General features: G+C 44.2%; 1 long non-coding RNA gene across 1 annotated transcript in view; it reads right to left on the bottom strand.

Moving 5' to 3' along the window:
• Positions 1–11,026: 11,026 nt before the first annotated feature.
• The window catches only part of LOC105533955, a 38,441-nt gene continuing 25,210 nt past the window's right edge, over positions 11,027–24,257 (bottom strand). Inside the window, exon 2 of the long non-coding RNA XR_001005190.1 lies at positions 11,027–11,476. This is a non-coding gene — a long non-coding RNA (uncharacterized LOC105533955). The remainder of the gene's footprint in view (positions 11,477–24,257) is intronic.

The following is a 24,257-nucleotide window of genomic DNA, read 5'->3' as shown; positions in this document are numbered from 1 at the left end:
CATGCCTGTAATCCAAACACTTTGGGAGACAGAGGTGGGAGGATTGTTTGAACCCAGGAGTTTGAGACCAGCCTGGGCAAATAAATGAGACCCTGTCTGTACAAAAATGAAAAAACAACTATCTGGGCATTGCACTGCGGTGCGTGCCTGCGGTCCCAGCTACATGGTAGGCTGAGGTGGGAGGACTGCTTGAGCCCAGGAGGTCAAAGCTGCAGTGAGCCATGTTCGCACCACTATACTCCAGCCTAGGTGACACAGCAAGACCCTGTTTCAAAAATAGAAAAATATATAAAATAAAAATAACAAAGTGGCTTTAAAAAATCACCAAATGGCTCGACTATCAGCACCTATAGCTTCTTAAATAAATTCAGATAATGGGGATGAGGAGAGTTGCATTGCATCAAGAAGCCCAGAAGTCAGGGTTTAATTCACTCTCCAAGGTCTGGAATGGACAGTTTGACCCTGGAATTCAAATATGAAGCCCCACGGCCTGATGCTTCCAATACACGTGGGAGCAGGGACCTGCGTGTGACCAGGAGCCTCCAGGTGCACATTCCTTCAACCCTGTTTCCCTACCCTAGGCCTAGCTCACACAAGCTCTGTGTATTTGCTTTATAATAGTTGCTTGGAGACAGGGTAATCTTAAAGGTAACCACACCCAATCTCCCACCTTCTATCTGACATGCAGATGTCCCTTCAATCTCTGTCAGGTCTCTTTAGGCCAAGTGCTCCTGGAGGTAAAAGTAGCAGGTAAAAGTTTGGGGAGCTGGGAGCCAGGCATGGTGGCTTATGTCTGTAATCCCAGCGATGGGAGGCTGAGGCAGGAGGATCGCTTGAGTCCTGGAGTTCGAGGCTACAGTGAGTTGTGATTGCCCCACCGCACTCCAGCCTGGGCAACAGAGCAAGACCCTGTCTAAAAATAAATAAATAAAGTTTGGGGAGCTGAAGACAGTACAAGTTGCCTCCCAGCATCAGACTCTGAGAAGTGAGGATAGTAAAATAATGGGGCACTGAGAAATAGAAACATCAGAGGAACAAAAGACAGGAAACTAGGATTCTATCCATCAACACGTGGGATGGGGATTGTTGAGGGATGACGAAGTCAAGACCTGATCGAGATGGTGCAGCTGCTGTGGGAAACAGTATGGCGACTCCTCAAACAATTAAAGACAGAATTCACCTGTGATTCACAATTCCACTTTGGAGTACATACACAAAAGAATTGAAAGCAGGATCCCAAAGAGATATTTGTACACCGACATTCATAGCAGCATTCTTCACAATAGCTAAAATGTGGAAACAACCCGAGCGTTCATCAATAGATGGATGAACAAACATGGTCTATACAGACAATGTAATATTCTTCACATTCTTCAGCCTTAAAAACGAAGGAAACTGACACCCTCTACAACATGGATGAGCCTTGAGAACATTATGCTAAGTGAAATAAGCCAGTCACAAAAGGACAAATGCTATATGATTCGACTCACAGGAGGTACTTAGAGCAGCCAAAATCATAGAAAGTAGAATAGTGGTGGCCAGGGGTTGGGGAGAGGGGGAAATGGGGAGTTATTGCTTAATGGGCACAAAGTTTCAGTTGTACAAGATGATAAGAGTTCTGGATGGTGGTGATGGTTGCATGACATTATGAATGTATTTAATACGACTAAACTGTGCACTTTAAAATGGTTAAGATGGTAAATTTTATGTTATGTGTATCTTGCCACAATTTAAAAAATGGAAAAAAAAAAGATCTGATTGAGGAAAGTTTGACAAGAGAGATAAACTGAGTCACAAGAGCTGCAGCTCAAAAACAGCAGTTAGTAAATCACAGCCAGATATAAAAAGAGAACCCTCCTGGGGAAAACGACCAATGAGGGGAGGATCTAGAAGAGGAAACTGATCACTGTCAACATTCCCTGCTGAGCTCCCACTCGGAGCAAAGACCACGCAAAGCACAGTGGTAGCACAAGGCCAGCTCTTCCTTAAACCTTGCGGGTCTCTCTACCCCCAGTCAGACTCCTGGTCTTAGGGGTTTATCTGTAACTCTCTTACTGAGCATAACTTTCCCACTTAGTATCTATGGGATATAGTGCAACTTATTTAGCTGGGCAACATAGTGAGAACCCGGTTCTACAAAAATAAAATAAAGAAAAATTAACTGGGCATGCTGGTGCACACTTGTAGTCCCAGCTACTTGGAAGGCTGAGGTAGGAGGATCACTTGAGCCCAGTAGTTTGAGACTACAGTGAGCTATGACCACGCCACTGTACTCCAGGCTGGGCAACAAAGCAAGAACTTGTGTCAAAAAAAAAAAAAACAAAAAAAACTGGGCCGAGCGCGGTGGCTCACGCCTGTAATCCTAGCACTTTGGGAGCCCAAGGCAGGTGGATTGCCTGAGCTCGGGAGTTTGAGACCAGCCTGGGCAACACGATAAAACCCCATCTCTACTATAATACAAAAAATTAGCCAGGCATGGTGGCATGCACCTGTAATCCCAGCTACTGAGCTGAGAGATCACACCATTGCACTCCAGCCTGGGCGACAGAGCAAGACTCCATCTCAAAAAAAAAAAGAAAAGAAAAAAGAAAAAAAAAATCTATCAATCAATCAATCTCCTTCCCACTACATGTAGAGCCCTTTCTTCTGGCTTCATCTTTACTTCCTGCCCAGGGAAATCATTTCTACCTGAATTTCTGAAATACTATTTCACCCTTTGCTTATTCTATCTGCTCCTATTTTCTTTCCTTAAAAGTCTCCATCCATTTCTGTGGCTCCAGTCCCTGCTTACAGTTAATGCCTAGATCTACGTCTCTACCTGGGCCTCTAACTGAAGAATTAAAACATTGTCTCATTCCAGTGACCATCCCCAAGTAAAATGATGGTTTGAGTAGAGCTGGTCTACAGTCTTCAGCTTCTCCATGTTGTGCCCCCAGCCTGCTGCAGTCTTCCTCCTCCCAGCCCCTGGCGCCTGAGATCTTGGGGTTTTCTCCCCTTCTAACCAAATTGATCGTTGGACAGAATTTGAAATTCCTTCCCACTCAGGTAAAAGTAACAGACAACCACTAATACCTCCCAAGAGTAGTTATCTTTTAATGAAGGCCAGGACCTTGAGCTCAAGCACCGAAACCACACTGCAGAGTTTCACTTTGGTGCCTCTCCAAGGGGAGGATGCTTGTTTCAATGCCTAGGGTCTTCCCTGGAGAAGCCTTGCCATGCAGGCCACTGGAACCCTCCTCTGCTTCAGCCAGACCCCAGTGATGGATCTGGAATGCTACCTTGCTTTTGGGGGCAGTATTGTAGTCATACTTGTCACACCTATGACATCTCTTATCTTTGTATCTCAAAGAGCTTTGAAAATGTTAATTTGAGACACTGTCTAAAAAAGCAGACTTGTAGGTGGCAACCTCCAACTACAACTGTAGTTTCTTTTATTCTCACAAGCCTCCATTAAGAAAGAAATTCAAAATTTCCAAAGTCCATGTCACGTGAAATCCCAGCGCTTTGGGAGACTGAGGCGGGTGGATCACCTGCAGTCAGAAGTTCAAGACCAGCCTGGCCAACATGGTGAAATTTCGTCTCTACTAAAAATACAAAAATTAGCTGGGCGTGGTGGTGCACACCTGTAATCCCAGCTACTCGGGAGGCTGAGGCAGAAGAATCACTTGAACCCAGGAGGCAGAGGTTGCAGTGAGCCAAGATCACGCCATTGCACTCCAGCCTCAGTGACAGAGCAAGATTCCATCTCTAAATTAATTAATTAATTAATTAATTAAAGCCCATGTCAGCCCTTGTTCTAGCAAAGAGGTATTATGCCCCAGGGATTTGACTACAGTTTTAGTTACGCTCCCAGGTGATTTCTAAAAACCATTTCATTGTTTCTATTCCATTTGTATTAGGCACCTACATCAGCATATGGGCTCAAACTCCAGCTCCCAATTCCAGCTGTGTGATTCTGAGTAGGACTTATGAACTTTGTGTTTCAATTTCCCCATCTATAAAATGAGATAATACTACCTAACTCTTGGAATTGTTGTGAGCCTTAAATGAGATATTATCTACGAAGTACCTACCTCTATGCCTGGTACTTAGAGACACTGAGTAAAAGTTAGTTCCCTTCTCTTTTCCTCCCCTACATTCCCACCCTTTGCTAGACAGCACTGTAGAGAAATAGAAAGATACATTCACTGCTCTTCAGTTCTGTGTGTTCCAAAAGGAGATACATTTGATCATTAAAAACCACAACGCAAATTCCTTTTGTCTAAAAACTTTTCAAGGGTTCAATTTCACCCTTTTCTACTCTTTACTAGGAGAGAGAAGAAAGCGAAAAGATGAACTGAAGAGAAGTTGTGGAGAGCTGTGTGTGATGTGATGATCATTGTGTTAGACACATTAAAAATAAACAGAGTGCTTTGAATACAGAGTTTATTTACAATCTACAAAGTGGAATTATTAACCAGGCCTAAGCTGCAATGGATAAGAAACAACCAGGGCCAGGCACAGTGGCTCACACCTGCAATCCCAGCACTTTGGGAGGCTGAGGCAGGAGGATGGCTCACACCTGCAATCCCAGCACTTTGGGAGGCTGAGGAAAGGCAAGTGGATCATCTGAGCTCAGGAGTTCGAGACCAGCTGGGCAACATGGCGAAACTCTGTCTCTACAAAAAAGACAAAAACTAGCCAGCCATGATGGTGTGCACCTGTAGTCCCAGCTACTTGAGAGGCTGAGGCGGGAGGATCGCCTGAGCCCAGGAGGTCGAGGCTGCAGTGAGCCAAGATCGCACCACTGCACTCCAGCCTGAGTGAAAGAGCGAGACCCTGTCTCAAAAAACAAACAAACAAACAAAAAAAGAACCAGCAAAGTTTCCCTGTTTAAGGAGGCACTGTGACAATTAAGAATTCAGAGTACCACAGAAATCTCATTCAGCTCATCAGAGCCTTCTTCAACGTGTTCTGGACAACCCTATTCTCCTAGAGCCAGGTAGGTGAGATAGGTCAGTAACTATAAATCACCAACAGCCTTTCGAGCTCACATCAGAACCAGGAGAGCCAGAGCAGTGGTTAACTCCATGAACAAATGTGCAGCTATAATCAGAAGGTAAAGCAGGATGTCAGGAGCCCAGGTCAGGAGACAAGAGTTGTAAATAGTGGATGAGGCCTGGGATGGGGTGCTGGCTGAATGGAGCAGTGTCAGCTGATCCAAAAGTGCCAGGCTGGGCCAGGCATGCAGCAGGAGCCAAGTGCCAACCCTGGAAAGGGAGGGGAACAGATGGGAGAGGAGCAGCAACCAGGAAAGAGCTAAAGCTGAAAACAAGTAGAACAAGAACAGGTCAAGGTCAGAACCTCCACTGTTAAATCCAAGCGTGAATGACAGCAAGAACAGAGTCCAGAAGCCAGGCTGAGTGCTGGAACAGCTCCTCCAGACCTGACATGCTGTGAGGGCAGGGGTCCCAGCCACCTTGCTAAGTGCCATGTGCTCAGAGCCCAGAGCAGTGTTTGGCAGGAGACAACAAGGCCTACATAAATACTAGTTGTCCATGCCATTATCGAAATTGGCAGAAGCCAGTGAACGAACAACATGAGGGGAGCAGGGATGGACTAAATTGTGTGCACAACCTCTGAAAATGGGCCCTTCTCAGTGAGTGCCGTGACCTGTCTTAAAGTGTTGGGATTGATGCAACGGTCTTCATCTTATGCACCTCAGACCTTCCCTCTCTCCTTCCTGAGAGCCTGTATTAGTTTCCTGCGGTTGCTGTAACAAATGACCACAAACTTCTGTTGTCTCTAGCTTAAAACAACAGAAATGGGCTGGGCGCCATGGCTCATGCCTGTTTTCCCAGCATTTTGGGAGGTTGAGACAGATGGATCACTTGAGGTCAGGAGTTTGAGACCAGCCTGGCCAACATGGTGAAACCCTGTCTCTACTAAAAATACTAAAATTAGCCAAGTGTGGTGGCATACGCCAGTAATCTCAGCTACTTGGGTCGCTGAGGCATGAGAATCGCTTGAACCCAGGAGGCAGAGGTGGCAGTGAGCTGAGATCACGCCACTGCACTCTAGCCTCAGGAACAGAGAGAAACCCTGTGTTAAAAAAATAATAATAATAACTGTCTTGTGCTTCTTTACTTTAGGTTCCATGAGATGTTATATTTTCAGCAAAAATGTTAATGATGTAATGTGTTTCCTTTCTGTTTTATATCAGGTAATTCCTAGAGATGTAAGGCCTTGGTCAAGAAAACAACTGTCTAGGGGCTAGAATTTCAGGCCCCACTTGGGCCTCTGAAGAGGCTAGCTTGGAGAAGAGGTTTTTTTTTTTCTCGGCATCAACCCTTCCATCAGCTCACAGTTTGCACAGGGTTCGCCCCTGTCATCTGGTCACTGGAAATCATGGGAGAGTTGGAAGTACTGTTGGAGCATTCCATCTCCTCCTGGCTTTCTAAATAACATTTGCATCTTTTTAGTCCTAATCCTTCCCTTTAAAACTAGCTAATAGAAGCTCTGTACTGTGCTAAGTAATTTACAAGCATCTTATTTAATCACTGTAACATTCCCTATGAAGTGGTTACCATCATTTTTGTACTTTGTAGAGAAAGAAATTGAGGCTTAGATATGAAATGGCAGAGCCAGGACTTGAACCCAGGTTCTCTCACTCCAAACCCCATCTCTCACTCCAAAAACCACTCTACTGATGTACCTACTATGGCTCTTCGGATAGCATTTTTCTCGAAACTGGGCTGTCGGAAGCATGATGGGCGTGGCCAAGGGAGGATGATACAAGCTAGTGTGCTGCGATAGAGAGCCACTGGTTCTGCTCCCAGAAAGTCACGGATTATGGAGTGTGATGGTTGCTGCCTGGGGTGGAGAGTGGTAATGTATATTGATTAGTACCCACCATACTAAGAAATTCCCTTCTCTTTAGAAGTGAACAGTCTCAAATTGGCAAAATATGGCAAAATATGGAAGGTGTAAAAGGACTGAGCAGAATCTGAAGTTTTCCTGTGAGCATGGAGGAGGGGCAGGGAGTGTGAAGAAGAAAATACAACTGAGAAAACAAGTTTAGTTTTTGGTAAGGTGGGATGTCTTTGACATTCATGAAGGTGTTAGTTAACACAACTGTTCCTTCCTAGCAGGAAGAACATTTGCCTGGTGATGGTCTGTCAGACTAAACTGCCTTCCCTATAGAGAAGAAGGGAAACTAACATTTGAGCATGTAGATTTTCAGACTATTTCCCTTGGATTATTTCACTTCATCCTCAGAAGAAGATGTTCCTCCCTTCATTTTGCAGATAGGGCAGTGGGGCTCAGAGGGCTGGAGTGGTTCGCCCAACATCACTCAACCAATAATGGCAAAGCTGAGATTTGAGTTTGTCTTCTAACTCCAATCTCAGGGCTCTAATTTAGATTGCAGTTCATCATTTATTATAAAACCCTGGCAGTGCTCAATTGCCTGTTTCAGTGTGAGGAAGAGTGCGCCTGTTTCACAGCAAGGTGAAATGAGGAAACGCGCAAGGTCACTAGCCTCCTCAACCCTGCCTGCCTTCTTGTCTCTCAACTCCAGCTTTGTCCACCTCTGACTAGAAAACTCCTTCTCAAACTTTAAAATCCACCTCAAGTGCCTCCTGTCTTTGAAGCTTTAGATCCACTACCTTCTGGCTCCAGGTAGAATAGCTATTCTTTTACATGTTCTTTCAGACCCATATGCATATGTGCATTAGTAATAAAACACTTTTAATATGCCTGTCTCCCCAACTAGGATGTGAACTGCTCGAAGACAGGGACTATGTCCTATTCCTTGTGGTCCAGCCAGGCCCAGCTAGGGAGGTTAGGCAAGAGTTGTAGGGTCTAAGGCTGTCAGTGCAGTCTACCTTGGCTCTGAACTTCACCAGTGCAATCAGGTAAACCTTGGTTGCTTCCTTCTCCTAGCCAGATGTCCAGCTGACTCACACCTTTTCCTAGAGGCCATAAACATGTCCCTGCTCAGATGCTAGTGCTGAGTTCCACTCTGCTACATGGCTTTGCTGGTGTCCCCTTGCCTATCTCCATGTGGTCTCCGTATGTCCCCTATATCCCTGGTCTACCCTGCTGTGTCCCTAACCATACAGACTGGACTTGGCTTGACTTTGCCACTGCTCTGGTGACATCTCTCCTCTCCTTCTCATCACACTCCTGTCCCTGCCACATCACTCCAGGGAAAAGCAAACTGGAATCCTCTCCCAACCACTGGTGCATTAGGCCCTAAGACAGGCATGATAATGACCCTTAAAGACATCATGCCCTAATCCCTGGAACCTATAAATGTACCTAACAAGAAAAAGAGGCCTTTGCAGATGTGATTCAATTAAGGCTACTAAGGCCAGGTATGGAGGCTGAGGCAGGTGGATCGCTTGAGCTCAAGAGTTTGAGACCAGCCTGGGCAACGTGGTAAAACCCTGTCTCTACAAAAAAAGAAAAATACAAAAATGTGTTGGGCATGGTGGTGTACACCTATAGTCCCAGCTACTCGGAGGTTGAGGTGAGATGGACTGCATGAGCTTGGGAAGTCAAGGCTGCAGTGAGCCGTGTTCTCGCCACTGCACTCCAGCCTGGGCGACACAGTGAGACCCTGTCTCCAAAAAATTAATTAATTGATTACAGATTCTGAGATGGAGAGATTATCCTGGATTATCCAGGTGGGCCCTAAATGAAATCACAAGTGTCTTATAAGTTAGAGAATGAAGAGCATTTTAAACACACACACACACACACACACACACACAGAGAGAGAGAGAGAGAGAGAGAGAGAGAGAGAGAGAAAGAGAGAGAAGGGGGGGGAGAGAGAGAGAGAGAGAGAGAGACCCATGTGAAGCCACAGGCAAAGACTGGATGCAGCCATGAGCCAAGAAACGCCAATAGCCACCGGGAACCACAAAAGGCAAGGAGGAGTTTCTCCCCCAGAGACTCTGTCGGGGGTGCGGCCCTGCTACCACCTTGCTTTTGACCCAATGATACTGATTTTGAACTGGCCTGCAGAACTGTGGGTAAATAAATCTCTGTAGTTTTGAGCCACCCAGTTTGTGCTAATTTGTTACACCAGCCACAGGAAACTAATACAGGCCCCAAAGGGATTGACCTTGCTCTCCTAGTTTTTGTTTTTGTTTTTTTTTTTTAATCCCGCTAGTTTTACAACTGGCTCAACTGCCTCACTCCTCTGGCTTCTTACAGCTCCTTTCTCTAAGGACCTGGACCAGTGACCACTTATTGAGCACCTACTACATGCCAGGTACTGAGACTTCACATGGGCTACATCACTAATCCATGCACTAACCCTGTGAGATGGGTATTGAGGCCAAAAGAAGTCAGGTGACTTGCCCATGATCACACAGCTAGAAAATGCCAGAGCTGGGATCTAAAAGCAAGTCTAACTCCAAAGCCTATGGCTGTGATCCTGCTGCCTCACTACTCAAGTAGGGGCCATCTCTAGTTGACTGACTGCCAGTTCTCATGTGTTTTTCTCCGAAAGCCTATTGGCATCTCATACAAATAATAAGTGCTATTATATGGCAGGCATTGTGCTCAGGACTTTACATACATTATTTTATTTTTCTCATCAGTGCAACTCCATGAGGTAAGAGCTATTACCATCCCTTTTTACTGACAAGGAAATTACTGCTAAGTGGCAGACCGGGCACCAGGCCCTGGGTTTCTGGGGTCCTGGACCAGTATCATTTCCTCTGATCTGCTCAGCCTCTCATTTGCACCAGTGTCCTGGGCTGTAATTTGACTTGGACTTGGTTCAGACTTCTGAAAGGCCTCTGTGTTGTCCAAAGTTTGGAGGACTTCCATCAAGTTTATGTGTGGAGCTTGCTTGTTAGTTTCCAGAGGGTTCAAAACACCCACAGCACTGCATAAATATTCCACTGCCCAGACGTTCACAAACACCCTACCCACATCTTTAAAAGTCTCTCTATCTAGTCCTATCTGTAGTCTCCTCCTCTCCTCATTAGAAGCCTTGAGATAGTTACATTGCAAAATTAACATATTAAAACAAATTTGCAAAATATAAATTATTGTAATGCATTATAACAATGACAATATAAAAATTGGGAAAGAAGAAAAATGTTAAGGATTTCATCAAAATATGTGTCCTAAGTAAAGTCTTTTATAAAAATGCATCTCAATGGAGGTGGATAGAGGGAAGAATGCCAGGGAAGACAGAAAGAATGAGGCAGAAAGCAAGATTCTCTATATTTATAAACCCTGAATACCTAAATGGGTTTATTTAGAATCAGTGGTCATTTGCATGCCTTCATATGAAATGTTGAAAAACTTAATTGAAACAGCAATTCATACAGCACAGCCAACAGACAACAAGCTGCCTTTGGAAGTGAATGAGGACTCCCTGAATTTCCTGGATCATCTTGGTTCTTTTTAGACTTTGCAAAGGAACAAGAACCCAACAAAAGGGAAAAAGAACTCTCCATGATTGTCGACAGCTGTATAACAATGAAAAGCGACCAGGACCTGGCCAGGTGCGATGGCTCACACCTGTATTCCCAACGCTTTGGGAGGCCAAGGTGGGTGGATTGTTTGAGCTCAGGAATTCAAGAAAAGACTGGACCACATGGTGAAACCCTATCTCTACCAAAAATAAACATTAGCCAGGTGTCTCAGCTACTAAGGAGGCTGAGGTGGGAGGGTCTCTTGAGCCTAAGAGTTGGAGGTTGTAGTGAGCCGAGATTGCACCATTGCACTCCAACCTGGGAGACAGAGTGAGACCCTGTCTCAAAAAAAGAAAAGAGAAAACAGGACCAGTAACAGAGAAATCTGGATTTCAGTCCTACTTCTTCTCTTATATGCTGTGTGATCTTGGACAAGGCACTTCCCATCTCTGAGCTTCAGTTTTTTCCATCTGTAGGTAATCTCTATGGTACCTTCAAATTCTACAAGAATATTTTTAACTAAAATAGCATCATAGCTATGCTTCTCATTTTTGCTTTTGCTTTTCTTCTCACAGTCACATAATCAACTAAGAGAATGAGGCAAGGAGTTGTGGTTGCTGCTGAACACACACATTTATCCAGAGGGCAAATGTAGACTTTGGTTTAAATTCTTCTGATGAAACTGTGTCTCACACCCAAATCCCAAGTTCAATGGACTGTTCTTGAGATGCCAGCCGTGGCAGCCTTGGTAGGGAGGAGGTCCGTGATGGCCTCTGTCTGAGTCTGTTTCATTGCAACACTCCCAGAAAGGCAGCCCTGTCATTAAGCTCACAAAGTAAACACTGTCCTCAGCAAAAGCCGGAGTTAGCAGTCACCTAAAGGCAATTGTGCTCCTTTAAGGGGAGAGCTTTCAGCATTCATTGCTCCACCAGTGCTGGCCTTAAAACTTGAAATCAAATGCAGGGCTCCCAAGGCGCTGGCCTTTCATCCAAAACCACCAAAGCCTGTGGGCAGGATTCAGAATTATGTTTCACCAGCTGGTCCAGGCCACAGTTTGTCTGGGGAGAGAAACAGACACAGGGAACAAAGAGACGGAGGTGGGAAGGTGGTAAGAAAAGGGACTTTCTGCTGTTATTGCCACAGAGCTAAGGGTGGTATTAACATAATCAGAATATTTCACCCAGAAGTTCAGAATGTAGATGTATTAATAAGCATTTCTTGCCCTAAACATTCATCGTAGGCATGTTAAGTTTTTACCATGTCATTTTTGTTCTTTCTTTCTTTTTTTTTTTTTTTTTTGAGACAGGGTCTTGCTGTGTCACCCAGGCTGGAGTGCAATGACACAATCGCAGCTCACTGCAAACTTCGCCTCCCAGGTTCAAGCGATTCTCCTGCCTCAGCCTCCTGAGTAGCTGGGATTACAGGCATGCACCACCACACCTGGCTATTTTTTTTTTTTTTTTTTTTTTAGTAGAGACAAGGGTTTCACCATGTTGGCCAGTCTGGTCTCGAACTCCTGACCTCAGATGATCCGCCCTCCTCAGCCTCCCAAAGTGCTGGGATTACAGGCATGAGCCACTGGGCCCTGCCTGTTTTTGTTAATTAATATGCTTCTTCCTCATTATGTTAAAGCTGCATCTTGTGTGCATGTCCTGAACCCCTACCCAGCTGGCAAATTCTTCAAAGGCAGGGGAAGTTCCCATTGTTTAGTTTCCAAGCCCAGCAAAGTGATTGGTGCTGAACTGAGTCAGACAGGCAGACTGCCTTCACCAGGGAGTCAAGAGCAGCATCTTGGTGCATGCCCAGAGCCCTTCTCCAGGGGTATCCAGTCCATCCCATTCTTCTTGTAGCCCACAAAGCAGTACCTCCTCCCCCAGGTCTGAGAAGACTGAGGAGGGTGTTACTAGATTTCTGTGTGGCCCAGACTAGTTGATACCCCATCTGGGACTTGCTGAATAATGATAATAATAATAGCTAACATTTATTGAGCACTTACTATGTGCAGGCTCTGCTAAATACTTTATCTTGCAATGCAATCCTCATGCCAGCCTTCTGAGATAGCACTTTTATCATCCCTACTTTACAAATGAAAAAACTGAGACTCAAAATACACAGCTAGGAGATGGTAGACCTGAGATTCTGGTCAGGGCTGACTGACTTGAATCCTGTGTTTGAACTCCTAGCATATGCTGCTTCCCAAACTAGTTTGTAAATTCTTTCGAGAGCAGAGATTCTATCTTTTTCTTTTCTGTACTCACACAGCCTAGAGGAATCCTGAGCAACAGTGGACTCTTAGCATCTACCTGTTTCCTGACTGACTGATGAGCGATCCCTGCCCATGGCAGTCAGAGATAAGAGTGACACCAGGTTAGAGAGGGATCTGGCAAAGAAGGTTTGGAGAGCTGCTTATAGCCAGGTCGATTTAGGGTGAGGGAGTGTAGGCACAGAGGCCACTCTCAGCAGTACTCAGAAGCTTCCAGAGCATCCTGAGCAGGAAGGTGTCCTTCCCTTCTCAAGGAGGACTTTCTAAGGAGTAAGGAGGCATCCAGACATAGCAAGGGCACAGGAGTGGCTATGGAGCCAAACTTCATTCGATGTCTCTGTCTTGGTGATCACTAAGAAGCCAGTGTTGCTTTTTGCAACAAGCTGCTCATCTGTTGTCCTGATTGACCTCCAGTTTAGAAAAATGCACAGTCCAACTGTTCCCACACTTCGACTGCTCTGCAGGACTTTTTCCCTCTTCCTATATTGAACATGTGAAGGGTTGCAGCCCTTTTTTTGCTAATGGCTTATGTTTTGATGTTTTACCTGTAAATCAATTATTTGGAACTGATAACACATTTCCCATAGGAAATCTTAAAGAGGTTAGGATCTCAGGTTATGTCCTAATAGTCTTATTTTACCAATTGTTTATTCATTTATTTTTAAAATTTTCTATTTTTAGAGACAGAGGCTCGCTATATTGCCTCCTACCTCAGTCTCCTGAAGTGCTGGCATTACAGACGTGAGCCACTGTGCCCAGCCTTTATCCATTATTAATAGCAGTGAGCCTGATGTACATATCACCTCCAAATAATCATGTTCATAACAGGAAAAAATATATTAGGTTGGTACAAAGGTAATTGCGGTTTTTGCCATTACGAAACCTCAATTACTTTTGCACCAACCTAATACATTCCTAATTCTAACTCAGCACCCCAGGACAGGGTTTCCCCTACCTGAAGAAGTAGAGATTCCTGGGGATGAGGTTAGCAGCACTCTGCTACCTCATAACTTTCTAACTGGATTTGGAGGAGAGATCAGAACTTGAGGATATAAGATCATGCCAGCCTTAGCAAGGAAGTCATGTGTGCAGAAACAACAGGTTTGCAACACAATCATTGCAGCAATGATCCAGATACACACTGATATCTGTTGATTCAGGATGACACACATGAGGGTATGAGTCACACTCCTGACCTCCTCAAGACATCTTAAAAGTTCAAAGGGAGGCCGAGGCGGGCGGATCACGAGGTCAGCAGATTGAGACCATGCTCACTAACACGGCAGAATCCCGTCTCTACTAAAAATACAAAAAATTAGCTGGGAGTGGCGGCGGGCGCCTGTAGTCCCAGCTACTCAGGAGGCTGAGGCAGGAGAATGGCGTGAATCCGGGAGGCAGAGCTTGCAGTGAGCCGAGATCACACCACGGCACTCCAGCCTGGGTGACAGAGTGAGACTCTGTCTCAAAAAAAATAAATAAATAAATAAATAAATAAATAAATAAATAAATAAATAAATGTCAAAGGGATTTCCACCACACTCAGCTTGTTAAATCTCTGAAGTGGAAAGATCAATACTCCTCTAGCCCAACTCCATCCCAAGACTCCTTCCTGTGCCTACTACCCTGTGCTGAGAGACAGGGAGTTGCAGAAGGAACTCCTTCAAGAAGCTTCTTATTCATTTTTTTAAAATCATTATAATAGCTACTTCTTTTTTTAGTACTAACTTGAGGCCAAAGGCTTTGTATGTTTTAATTTATTAAATTCTCATAAAAACCCTGTTTAGATTTAGCTTCACTTAGAATATAAGGAAACTGAGGTTGAGCATGACTAAGTAACTTGCCTTACCTCACACAGCTAATATACGGAAAAATCAGGATTCAAAACCCAGTCTGTTGGGTGGGCACAGTGGCTCATGCCTGTAATCCCAGCACTTTGTGGGGGCCGAGGCAGGCAGATCACTTGAGGTCAGGAGTTCAAGACCAGCATGGCCAACATGGTGAAACCCCGTCTCCACTAAAACATGCAAAAATTAGCCAGGTGTGGTGGTGCGTGACTGTAGTCCCAGCTACTTGGGAGGCTGAGGTGGGAGAATTGCTTGAACCCGGGAGGCAGAGGCTGCAGTGAGCTGAGATGGCGCCACTGCACTCCAGCTTGGGCAACAGAGCAAAACTCCATCTCAAAAAAAAAAAAAAAAAAAAAAAGAATAAGGGTTTTACAGTAAGCTGAACAGAGGCAAGTCATGGGAGCTTCCCCATGAAGTCATGTGGCACACAGCAGTACAGGCACGCTGAGCGCAGAAAGACCTTCCCTTAGGTGCCGTCCTCACACTGGGAGCAGAAATATTACACAGATCTCATCATCCTGTAACCAGCATTCCACGCCATGTTGACTCATCATTTTGAGAATGAGTTACTTGGTTGTTAAACTGCCTCAGTCTCTAGTGAGAATTGTTAAAAAGTAAAATTTTTTCCCGAGTCTCTCCTTAGCTATTTTTCTTTCTTTCTCTTTTCTCTCTCTCTCTCTCTTTTTTTTTTTTTTTTTGGTTAGTAGAGACGGGGTTTCACCATGTTGGCCACACTGGTCTCGAACTCCCGGCCTCAAGCAATGCGCCCGCCTCAGCCTCCCAAAGTGCTGGGACTACAGTGTTTTTCTTTCTTGATGATGCAATACTTAGTCATAAATATCCTCTGAAATATTCTCATTGTCCTAATTAAAAGAAGAAACTTTTAAGAAACCAGAAGATAGAAGCCGCTAGACCAATCCTCCCATATGAATAGAACATCAAAGTCGTTTATGAAAAAGGAAGAATCACAAAGTTTCAGTTTGTTACAACATTAGAAAGAGTAGGAGAGAAAGAAGCATAGAAAAAGCAGTACAAATAGGAAGTACGAAATAAGGTTATAGAAATGAATCCAAATTTCAGTAATCATAATAAATGTAAGTGGATCAAACTGGCCTTTCAAAGTACAAAAAGAGTTAGAGTTTTAAATATTAGAAATCCAGATATATACTTTTTATAAGAGGCTTGCTAAACTGTAAGGATCCAGGATGACAGAAAGTATAAGTATGTAAAACATAGAGGCTGAGCACAGTGGCTCACATCTGTAATCCCAGTGCTTTGTGGTGCTGGGAGTTGAAGACTAGTCCTGGCAACATAGTAAGACCCATCTCTAAATAACGAAAAATACAAAAATTAGCCAGGCGTGGTGGTATGTGTCTACGGTCCCAGCTACTAGGGAGGCTGAGATGGTAGACTTGCTTGAGCCCAGAAGTTTGAGGCTTCAATGAACTGTGATTGCACTACTGCACTCCAGCCTGGGTGACAGAGCAAGACCCTGTCTCAAAAAAGTAACAATAATAATAATACATTTTTTTAAATTAGCTGGTCACAGTGGCATGCACCTGTAGTCCCAGCTCCTTGGGAGCCTGAGGCAAAAGGAGTGCCTGAGCCCAAGGAGTTCAAGGCTTCTGTGAGCCAAATGCCACTGCACTCCAGCCTGGGTAACAGAGCAAGACTCTGTCTCTAAAAGAAATTAAAAATAAAAGTAAAAATAAAATATATCTGGCAAATATACACGCCTTCAAAAAAGCGGATGTAGTTGTTACTAATACGAGACAAATGTGTTTAAGACAAAAAGCACTTACTTATTTATTTATTTCTTATTTTTTTTTTTTTGAGATGGAGTCTTGCTCTGTCGCTCAGGCTGGAGTGCAGTGGCGCAATCTCGGCTCACTGCAAGCTCCGCCTCTCAGGTTCAAGCTATTCTCCTGCCTCAGCCTCCCAAGTAGCTGGGACTACAGGTGCCTGCCACCACACCCGGCTAATTTTTATTTTTATTTTTATTTTTATTTTTAGTAGAGACATGGTTTCACAGTGTTAGCCAGGATGGTCTCAATCTCCTGACCTCGTGATCTGCCCGTCTCAGCCTCCCAAAGTGCTGGGATTACGGGCGTGAGCCAGCACGTCTGGCTGACAAAAAGCATTTTTAGGGATGAAATGAGTCACTAAATTTGATGAAAATTTCATTGGAAAGCTATAACAACTCTAAACTTATATGTCCTTAATAACATATACTCAAAGTATGTAATCTAAAAATTGATAAAACTTTGTTTCTGATTGAAAATATACATGGTGATGAGGATAAAAAATTGAGGAAGGAAAGAGAAAATAAACATATGTTGAGGGCTATTTGCCAAGACTGTGCCAAATGCTAGGGAAACAAGGATGTGGAGACATAGTTTCTCCCCCCATAATGGACATAATGTATAATGTGATAAAGGTTCTAACAGTGGGATATACACTTTTTTTTTTTTTTTTTTGAGACAGAGTCTTGCTCTGTCACCAGGCTGGAGTGCAGAGGCACAATCTCAGCATCTCGGCTCACTCAACCTTTGCCTCCCAGGTTCAAGGATTCCCCTGCTTCAGCCTCCCGAGTAGCTGGGATTACAGGCACGTGCCACCATGCCCGGCTAATTTTTTTGTATTTCTTAGTAGAGACGGGGTTTCATCATGTTGGTCAGGGTGGTCTTGATCTCCTGACCTCGTGATCCACCCACCTCGGCCTCCCAAAGTGCCGGGATTACAGGAGTGAGCCACCACGCCCGGCTCAAGGGATGTACACTCTTATAATGAATGATGGAAGACATGATGAAGTTACTATCTGAATCAGAAGAGGAGGAGGTAAAGGAAAACTCACATAGAAATATTTTGAAATGGTCTTAAAGGATGAGTAGGAATTCACCAGATAGACAAGGGCCAGAGGGGAGAGGACCAGGGAAAAGAGCATGTTAAACAGAGGAAACAGCACACACCACCAGCCAGAGAGGTAAGAAAGCATAGCATGTACAGAGGTCTAAAGCATGGAATAAGTACATCGAGGAAGAAAAAACATTTTTACTGGTAATGATTTCACATGCATGAAGCCTTAGTTTCAGCAACATTTACACACACCAGAAAGAAGAACTGGACAAGGTTCCTCTTCAGCATAAAAGTCACTAGAGGCCGGGCGCGGTGGCTCACACCTGTAATCCCAGCACTTTGGGAGGCCGAGACGGGCGGATCACGAGGTCAGGAGATCGAGACCATCCTGGCTAACACGGTGAAACCCCGCCTCTACTAAAAAATACAAAAAAAACACTAGCTGGGCGTGGTGGCGGGCGCCTGTAGTCCCAGCTACTCGGGAGCCTGAGGCAGGAGAATGGCGAGAACCCGGGAGGCGGAGCTTGCAGTGAGCTGAGATCCGGCCACTGCACTTCAGCCTGGGCGACAGAGTGAGACTCCGTCTCAAAAAAAAAATAAAAAAATAAATAAAAAATAAAAGTCACTAGAAAAATAGTACTCATCACATGGGAGATGAGGGGAGTTTAGAAAGCTACCAGTTTAATTTTCCTTGGCAAATCCTGCAGTGCAGATTTGCTAAGTTCCAGTGTAATGCACTCTGGTGATGTCATTTTAGCCTCGGATGATTGCACATCCCAAACAATCATGTGACTAATACCCTTTGGCTGTCACCAAAAGGTCTAAACAATACGAGCAGCAGTGCTCAGCCTCAGCGTGTTAGCAAGCTGCCTTAGTTCCTCACTTTCAAATTACAATCTGACTTGTTATATGTAATAAACAGGAGGTCAGAAAGGAGAAAGAAAAACAAATGTGGAAACTACCCTATAGTTGCGCTATGACCTAACACACCCATTTGATTTCAGTTGGCAAGGGAAGCAGAAGATCCAGTTTGACACAAGAAATCAAGAATGGTTGCACAACAGGCTGAGTTGAGAACATCCTTTATATATTGTCAGTCTCTACCATGGCTGGTAATTCACTTAATTGTGAACAAAACATCTTACAGAGTAGCCAAAAAGTTTTAGAAAATAATGTACACTTATTTTTCCTTTTTTTCCCCTTTCATACCTAGTCCGGCAGAATAATCTGCACTTTAGAAGGGACTGCTTTTCTTTCTTTCTTTTAGACAAAACTGTGCCCCTTGATTTTGGATCCCATTTATGCTGATACTTTTAATTAAGCAATTTTCTCATGTGCAGTGGGAATTGATACCTATCTAACCAATTTTTATTTTGTTGATGAAAACTGAAAGCGGAAGCTAGAAGAATGGGGGGATTGTCCTCTTTTCTATATATTTTTTTCTTTTTGATAGCCTTTACTTCAAGTTAAGCCTGGTTTTTGCTTTAATCACAGCAGAAAGCATTTTCCAATTCAGGAAAAGGAGAGAACAGGCCATAAACCCTGTCCCCCGTTTGCTCTCCAACTACCCATTTCTGTCCTTTGCCCTGCCATGTCTTTTCCCCTCTTGTTTGCTTCTCCTTTCTTTGTTGATTTCTCAGTCCTTTTCTGGCCTCACTCAAAATGGCAGAAATTATGCAACCTAGTACTTCTTTTACAGAAGCTCCTTTAGTGTCAAGGATTCATCAAGTGCCTGCCATGTGCCAGCACTGTTCTAGATGACGAGAATACTACCATGAATGAAATAGACAGAAATCCCGGCTGTCATTGGGCTTTGTCTGAGGGCCATTGGGGAAGGCCTCTCAAAAGAAGTGATAGCTGAGCTGGGATCTGAGTTACGAAGAGGAGTGAGCCCAGGGGACAACAGTTGCAAGAGTGTTCCAACGGGAGAGACCAGCCCAGCAAAAAGAAGCATCAGCCTGGTTCATTCCACGGACAGGAAGGAATGGGGCATGGTGCCTTTAAGCATCAGTTTGGATGAGGAGGGATGTAGGGTCGGGAATACAAAATAAGAGTAATTATGGCTGGACACAATAGCTCATGCCTGTAATCCCAGGACTTTGGGAGGCCAAGGTGGGCGGATCACTTGAGGTCAGGAATTCAAGACCAGCCTGGCCAACATGGCAAAACCCCGTCTCTACCAAAAATACAAAAATTAGCTAGGCCTGGTGGTACCTGCCTGTAATCCCAGTTACCTGGGAGTCTGAGGCAGGAGGCAGAGTTTTCAGTAAACTGAGATCGTGCCACTGCACTCCAGCCTGGGCAAAAGAGTGAAACTGTGTCTCAAAAAAAAAAAAAAAAAAAAAGAGAGAGAGAGAAAGAAATTAGCTTAGGGTGAAAGACATTTTGCCCACATCAAAGGTGGGATTCCTCTAGATCCACCAGATGGAGGAAGGTTTGAGAGAACAAAGATGATGGTTGGGTTCCAGGGTCTAAGTAGAAGCAGGAGAAGGAATCCTCTTTCTTTTCTTTTCTTTTTTCTTTTTTTTCTGAGATGGAGTCTTGCTCTGTCGCCCAGGCTGGAGTGCAGTGCAATGGCTCAATCTCAGCTCACTGCAAGCTCCACTTCCTGGGTTCACACCATTCTGCTTCCTCAGCCTCCTGAGTAGCTGGGACTACAGGCGCCCGCCACCACGCCCGGCTAAGTTTCTGTATTTTTAGTAGAGACGGGGTTTCACCATGTTAGCCAGGATGGTCTCAATCTCCTGACCTCTTGATCCGCCCGCTTCGACCTCCCAAAGTGCTGGCAGGCGTGAGCCACTGCGCTCGGCCGGCATCCTCTCTTTCTTTAGAGGTGTAAAGAGTGGGAACTGGGCACCAATAACTCAGAGAGGCAAGGCCATATTCATGGAAGACTAGGGGGACGAATTGACTGATGGCAACATGCAGAGACACACACTTATGCAGTCACATGTGCACAAAGCCACAGCAGGCGCCTTTTCAAAGTATGCCGGGTTCAGTGAAAAGACATAAATGTATCTTCTTTATAAGTAACCAGGAGAGCAGAGACCCTGTTTTTATAGACTACATTCTCAACATTTTTAAAAACATTCGTTCCTGGCCGGGCACGGTAGCTCACGTTTGTAATTCCAGCACTTTGGCAGGCTGAGACAGGAGGATCACTTGAGGTCAGGAGTTCAAAACCAGCCTGGCCAACATAGTGAAACCCCATCTCTACTTAAAAAATAAAATACAAAAATTAGCTGGGCATGGTGGTGCAGGCCTGTAGCCCCAGCTACTCGAGAGGCTAAGGCAGGAGAATTGCTTGAACCTGGCAGAGGGAAGTTGCAGTGAGCTGAGATCACACCACTGCACTCCAGCCTGGGGGATAGAGTAAGACTCTGTCTCAAAAAAAAAAAAAAAAAAAAATTGTTCCTTTTTAAACATAAAAACCACATACCCTTGTTTAAAATGGTTTGAAATTTCAAAATACAGTGACTGGAAAAAAACATGCGGGCAATTTCAGAGTATGTTTCTCCAAGTTACTTAAGCCTCCTCCGCCCAGACTTTGGTCTGGAACCTTCTGATCTACCCGCTTTCCAGGTGAATCCCAGCTGAGCTGCTACCGCCTGGTAAATGTGGCCAGATCTGCATAGCAGCCTCAAGCCGGGCTCATTAACTCAATAGGAAAAAGAAAAAGGCAACAACTTAGTGGGCTGCCAAAACTGTTGTTTGCTTCTTTGTTTTTGTTTTTAGGCAAGATCTCACTATATCATCCAGACTGGAGTGCAATGGTGAGATGTCACTCACTGCAACCTCTGCCTCCTGGGTTTAAGCCATTCTCCTGCCTCAGCCTCCTGAGAAGCTGGGATTACAGGCACCCACCACCACACCTGACTAATTTTTGTATTTTTTAGTAGAGACAGGGTTTCCCCATATTGGTCATGCTGGTCTCGAACTCCTGACCTCAAGTGATTGGCCCACCTTAGCCTCCCAAAGTATTGGGATTATAGGGATGAGCTACCACACCCAGCCCAAAGCTGTCTTTAAAAACATATCTGTGGATCTAGCCGAATAAAGGAGAGGAATGTTGAGTTCTGAAGAGAGAGCTTTGCCTTGCTTCAGAGAGCAAAGCTTGGCTTAGTGACTAAAAGTTTCTGGAAAAAAGTTCAGAAAAAGATTTCATTAAAAAAAAAAAAAAGTCAGCCGGCACAGTGGCTCACGCCTATAATCCCAGCATTTTGGGAGGCCAAGGCGGGCAGATCACCTGAGGTCGGGAGTCTGAGACCAGCCTGGCCAACATGGTGAAACCCTGTTTCTACTAAAAATACAAAAATTAGCTGGGCGTGGAGGCACCTGTAATCCCAGCTACTCAGGAGGCTGAGGCAGGAGAATCGCTTGAACCTAGGAGGCAGAGGTTGCAATGAACTGAGGTCATGCCACTCCACTCCAGCCTGGATGACAAGAGCAAGACTCCGTCTCAAAAAATAAAAATAAAACTCACCAAAGATGAGAACTTTCTGACAAGTGGAAGTAGTTGACACTCAGCACTGCAGGTGAGCTATGGTAAAAGCAGGTACCTGACCTGGATCTAAAGTCCCTTCTAATGTTTACATTCTATGAATTAATCTATATCTAAAGACTATGAGCACAGTATTGAATGAAGATGTTCACAAACATTGTCATTCTTTCTCTGTCTTCAGAAATAGCTAGATAAAAAGAACTATCAACATCACTAGCCATCAGAGTAATGCAAATCAAAACCATGATGAGATACCACTTCCCACTCACCAGGATGGCCATAATAAAAAAGACAGAAAACAAGAAGTGTTGGTGAGGATATGGAGAAACCAGAATGCTCATACATGGCTGCCAGGAATGCAAAATGGTATAACCAGTTTGAAAACTAATCTAGCAATTCCTCAAAAACTTAAATGTTTCCCAGCACTTTGGGAGGCCAAGGTGGGCAGATCACAAGGTCAGGAGTTCAAAACCAGCCTTACCAACATGACAAAACCTCATCTCCACTAAAAATATAAAACTTAGCCGAGTGTGGTGGTGCACGCCTGTAATCGCAGCTACTCAGGAGGCTGAGGCAGGAGAATCGCTTGAACACGGGAGGTAGAGGTTGCAGTGAGCTGAGATCATGCCATTGCACTCCAGCCTGTGTGACAGAGTGAGACTCCGTCTCAAAAACAAACAAACAAATAAACAAACAAAAACCAAGAAAACTACTCTCATAGAAAAATGAGAAGTAAAATTTCAGCACGACTTCTGTTTATAATTTGCTAACTAAAGTGGGCATTCTACCATGTAAATACCTGTGCCTGAATTCTGACACAGCCTTTTTTTAAAGAATGATTTCTCCTAAACTTTCAGATAGTAGCACCATGAAATGCAAACAGCAGAGACCTCTGACCTGTATTCCACGTTTAACAAACACACACAAAGCTAATTAAAAGACATGGAGGTGGCTGGGCGTGGTGGCTCACGCCTGTAATCCCAGCACTTTGGGAGGCCAAGGCAGGTGGATCACTTGAGGTCAGGAGTTCAAGGCCAGCCTAGGCAACATGGTGAAACCCCATCTCTACTAAAAATACAAAAATTAGCTGGGTGCAGTGGCAAGTGCCTGTAATCCCAGCTACTCAGGAGACTGAGCCAGGAGAATCACCTGAGCCTGGAAGGTGGAGGTTGCAGTGAGCCGAAATTGCACCATTGCACTCCAGCCTGGGTGACAAAGCAAGACTCTCTCTCAGGAAAAAATAATAAAATAAAAAAAAAGACATGGCGGTGCCTCTGACCCTGGGATCCAGCCCTCCATGCTGGTCCAGTGCAACTCATGACCCTAAACATTTCTTCTTGAGATAACACCATTCAGGATTCACAGAAACACTTCTGTATCTCTCCTGCCCTATGTCTTCAAAACAAGAAGCTTTGTGGGTTTTGTTGCTGCTGACATTAGGGGAAAAAAATGGCTTCGGAAAGATTTGAGTGGCAGAAACTCTTACATAAAAAAGGACAAATTAATTAAGTTGTCAAATTCCTCCTCTCAGAGAATATGAATGCAATAGATTCTTGTATTACCAAGTATCATTGGCTAGGAATGCTGAGGATCCCTTTTCCAGCTTCTCTGTTTTCCAACTCCAAGTTCTGGAGGTACTTGGGAATTAAGTGGCATTTGCAACAGTTGCACACTGTGCATTGTGACTGAGGATATTTTGCAATAGCAAACAATTCTTAATACTTTTTTTTCCCCCCGAGACAAAGTCAGACTCTGTCATCCATGCTGGAGCGCACTGGCACAATCTCAGCTCACTGCAACCTCCACCTCCTAGTCTCAACCATCCTCCCACCTCAGCCTTCCAAGTTGCTGGGATTACAGGTGTGCACCACCATGCCTGGCTAATTTTTGTATTTTTTGTAGAGATGGGGTTTCGCCATATTGCCAAGGCTGGTGGCTCACGCCTGTAATCCAGCACTTTGGGGGACCTAGGTGAGAGAATAGCTTGAGCCAAGGACTTTGAGATCAGCCTGGGAAATACAGTAAGACCTCTTAAAAAGAAAAAAAAGTTCAGTTTTATTTAAATGATTTTTATTTAAAATGTTTGTATTCATATATTATTTTTTATTTTGCCTTCTAAATTTAATAGATATAAATATTTTAAAACAATAATTTTCTTGAAGATATACAAAGTAATTATGATCTTAAAATTTACAATCACTTTAACTTACATTTTGATGAAAATATACTCAAATTTTATACACAATTACTTTCATTTTTAACTTGTCACATTATCACTATCAGTTGAACACAAATTACATGAAAATCTTTACTGTAACAACATAGTGGTTTTCCTGAAATGGAGAAAATAAAATAAATGTTGTGGAATACATAAA

This window comes from Mandrillus leucophaeus, unplaced genomic scaffold (genome assembly GCF_000951045.1).
Source record: "Mandrillus leucophaeus isolate KB7577 unplaced genomic scaffold, Mleu.le_1.0 Scaffold13, whole genome shotgun sequence".
Taxonomy (NCBI): Eukaryota; Metazoa; Chordata; class Mammalia; order Primates; family Cercopithecidae; genus Mandrillus; species Mandrillus leucophaeus.
This window is presented reverse-complemented; position numbering and strand designations above follow the sequence as displayed.